The sequence below is a fragment of the Trachurus japonicus genome, chromosome 10 (assembly GCF_045865225.1).
Source record: "Trachurus japonicus isolate A0001 chromosome 10, Traja_1.0".
Taxonomy (NCBI): domain Eukaryota; kingdom Metazoa; phylum Chordata; class Actinopteri; order Carangiformes; family Carangidae; genus Trachurus; species Trachurus japonicus.
The window spans coordinates 5,385,143-5,389,194 of NC_140916.1; the positions used below are offsets into that span (position 1 = coordinate 5,385,143).

General features: G+C 44.0%; 1 long non-coding RNA gene across 1 annotated transcript; it reads right to left on the bottom strand.

The window, feature by feature from the left end:
• Window positions 1–464: 464 nt before the first annotated feature.
• On the bottom strand, window positions 465–2,246 carry LOC146979302 (uncharacterized). Its single transcript, XR_015036794.1, has 3 exons — window positions 2,130–2,246; window positions 776–907; window positions 465–574 (listed from the first exon to the last, which is right to left on the bottom strand). It is a non-coding gene; the product is annotated as an uncharacterized LOC146979302 (long non-coding RNA).
• Between the last annotated feature and the right edge of the window lie 1,806 nt (window positions 2,247–4,052).

Genomic DNA, 4,052 nt, shown 5'->3' on the forward strand with positions numbered 1-4,052 from the left:
CTACTACAACCACATTATTTACCAGCAACATAAAGTGAAACAGAGGCAGAGGTGTCCTGCCACAGTCAGTCAACCTCCTCCTCCTCCTCCTCTTCCTCCTGCTGCTGCACAGGTCACACTGCAGCCTAATAAATGCTAAACGCGCTAATCGCTAATTGGTCGCGATTCTTCTTCTTGTTTACCCATAGCACCCATGCTACAGGGCAGATTCATTCTTAGCACAGGCATGTTTTGATGTAGCACGTGCAACATATAAGTCGCGTTAGTTTGTATGAAAAGTGAAGCTTCAGGTGTATATTGCTGGACAGAAGAGCAGCGCTGCCACCACTTGTTTTCATCCAGATAAGGTGCACGCGCCTTAAAGAGACAGGGGCATTGCCTCGCCTCGCCGCGATTTTCGCCGAAAGACAAGTTTGCACCCCTGTAGTCTGCATCCCAACTATCACTTTAAGATACGTTTTCACTTACCATAGTTGGTGTCCTTAGTGTCTGGGTGCATCTTCCAGTACTGGCTATGCTAGACCTTCACGTAAGCCTCAATGGAGAATGGGTCCTCGCCACGAACGCTTGATGCCTTATGAGAGTTTTGAGAGAGAGGGGGGGGGGGGGGGGGGGGGGTTAGAAATACACATCTGACTTGTCTGATGTGCACCACTGACTTTGGACATGTTTCTCTGGCTGGTTCTTGCAGGTTCTAACTTTTGAATTTAAAGCTTCCTTAAAAACATATAAACATAACTCAGGAAAGCTCTGAAAGCATCATACACATGCTCACCTTGATGTGACTGGCTCCTTGAGATTGTTGATGAATTAACTGAATTTGATCTGCTTTTTTCAATGATCCTTTAAATGGGCACCATGGTGTCTGCGAGGCCTCACTCAACTGTTACACCATCCACATCATTATCTGAAAAACGTAAACAGAGGGAAATGAAATAGCTGCACACTTGACAAGGAAAGCAGTCAAGATAAACTCAGATAATTTAACTTAACTAGGGAGATATTTCTAGCTTGTCCCTAACCCAAAGCATGTCTTAGCTGTGATAAATAAAATTCAATAACATTCAGTGTTTCCTCCATCATATAGATCAACAGTTTGAGAAGCTATAGCCCATGTCAAAAATAATAACACAGTTCAACATTGGACGATCTAACTGTTAGGCTAACCTCCAGCTGATACAGAGCACACTCATCTGCGGTGTTGCCAACTCCTCAGTAAGCAAAGTCGCTATTGGCTGTCGTAAAAGTCGCTAAAAGTCGCTAAATGACGTCATTATCTCAGCGGGGGGGGGGGGGGCGGCCAGCGGCGCTCTTTATGTCTGTGGCGTGGAGCAGTGCGTCTCTGAATGCAGCGGAGGCAGCTCCGTGACACTACTGTGTGTAGGCTGAATACCTGTGAGTGCCCGCGGCAGCGCCGCTGCTCGTTGAAAACAGCTGTGATAACGTGATTTCAGGTCCAGAAACGTTTGTAATATCACGGGGAAAAGTCGCTAGATTTGTCGCTAGTCGCTTTTGACAAAAAAAGTCACCAAGAGGGGTTGGAAAGTCGCCAGATTTAGCGACAAAGTCGCCAAGTTGGCAACACTGCTCATCTGGCGCTGATCAACCGTTGCAGCGCAGGTGTGTTTTATAACAGCAAAAAAAATAATAAAAATAAAAAAGTCGATGTTTTTACCTCAACGGTTAAGGAGCGTTGGTTATCGGTCATAAAAAAAAAGTGCAGCTAAGTTAACTACTTCACTCACTCACTCACACACACACACACACACACACACACAATCCACAAAGCTGTCTCGCGCGCTGCTGCTATAACCGTTAGATAACGGACTTTTTTTTTTAAATAGAGCCCATAACGTTAGCCCATTTTACATTAACGTTAGCTGACCATGGCTAGACTTTTAGCACAAATTGACAAACTGAGAGCAGGAAAAACTTTAAAAAGGCGAGCTACATACACTGCCTCACTGTCTAACAAAGTTGTATTGGGTAACGTTAGTATGAGCAACGTTAGCGAGCGAGCTGCAGGCCCGTTTTGTGTTGCCAGGCATGCTAATGTTAATGCTAATGCTAACGCTAACGTTTTGTCAACGGACATGACACTCGTTTAAATTTAAGCTTAGTACCGGTACCTCTGAATCTCTGGGCTTCCTCTCCGGTCACCACGCCTGTATCACGCATCCTTTTTCATAGTTCTTCTGTCAAAAGGACAGGGAGCCGTTGCTCTGGTTCCTTCTCCTCCAGCCGTTGTCGAAGTGCGAAAATCCACGGAGATCGTTAGGTTTTCAACTGCCTAATCCAACAGCCAATCACAGTGACGCTGCATGTTCGATGCACCAATCAAAAGTCGAGCTGGTAAAAGTCCCCCAGCAACAGGCTAGCAACAGGCAGAGAGCAACCCCCCTCCCTCTCCTCTCTCTCCCCTTCCTCCCCCCCACTCTCCCCTATAAATTCACATTTATCTGCGTTTTGCCTGTCAGGTCGCAGATAGTTTAATTTACTCGTATTTGACCACGTGTGTGTTGATTTAAATTTTCGTATAGTCAGTATTGAATCAAAAATACAAAATTGACTGGATAATTGTATCAACTTTGCTTCATATTTGCTCAGAAAAATATTTTATATCTAAGTTAAAATCTAACTTGAATAAATAAAGATAGCTGTAAACCTTCAGATTTAAGAGTAAAATAAATCAATAATTAAATTTTATTGTATTGTGTGTATGTCAATAAAAGACCTGCATTTCAAAGAAGTTTGGAGTATGCTGTTTCACACCGGGGACGTAACGAATAAACAACACAAAATTGCGAAATAGTTAGCACCTCCATTAGGTTGTGTTCTTTTCCCTCCTCTTGGATGGATAAGTCATGACATCTGTGTTCCTCCATCACAGAGACCACTACACCCTGTAGTGACCACTAGACCACTGTAACCATTAGACTGGTATAGAAACACCTGTAGGAACCACTAGACTCCTGTTGGAAACCATTAGACTCCCGTAGGAACCATTAGACTCCTGTTGGAAACCATTAGACTCCGTAGGAACCACTAGTAGGGACCAGTAGGACATAATAGAATCCCATTAGAAAAACAAACCGAACCATTAGGAAAACATAAGTAACCATTACAAACCATTACAAACCATCAGGAACCATTAGAAACCCATAGAATATTCCTAATGGTTTCTCAGATTTTTTTCAGCAGGGATTGCTGCAGAGGGGGGTGCTGGAGAACCTGCCCTTTTGCCAATTGATGCCCAAAGTGCCTTTTTATCTGTGTTTTTTTGTTTTTTTGTTACAGAAACAATATCTACAAAATTTTCGCTATAAAGCGGGAGTAGTGACGGATATGGGATTAGAATACTGACATAAATCGTGCACGCGCAATGAGACTCACGCGCGCGCAAATGAGATCCGCGCGTGCGGAAATCAAACACCTGCGAGCGCATTTTTTTCCCCCGAGCGCTTTTCCAACCACTCGCGAGCAATTTTGTATCCTGCATCTCTGCCCCCTGGAGCAATATTGTAGCCTGCAAGGAGAAAATCAGCTCGCGCGCGCGCAGAGTCTGCTCGCAGTACTTTCCCCTGCTCGCGCGCATGCAGACTGCTCGCGCTCGAAACTCTCCTCTCCTCGCGCAGAAAACTGTCCCCTGCTCGCGCGCTTGTGATTCTTTTTAGGGGGCGGTTTTTGTCAGTAGGGGGGCGGGCCTGAGAGCATGCCAATCACCGTTGTATCCATAGATATATATAAGAACTAGATGACTCAAGCGTAGCCAGTACGGCGGCCATCTTGGGACGGGCAACTCTCTCCCTCAGAGCATTAAGCCTATGGTGCATGTTCTGCTATAATGACCATAACTTGCTCAGTTTTTGTCCGATTTCAAAACGGTTTGATTTTTATGAACGTTTATGCAGTTATGATGCAGCATATTTAGAATCACGGATCATTTTAATAATGTTTTTTTTTTTTTTTAAGTAACATTATAGTGACATTATGCAAATAGTTAAAGTAATAGCTACATACTGATTTATTTTTCACAGAGTTATGAATCGTTT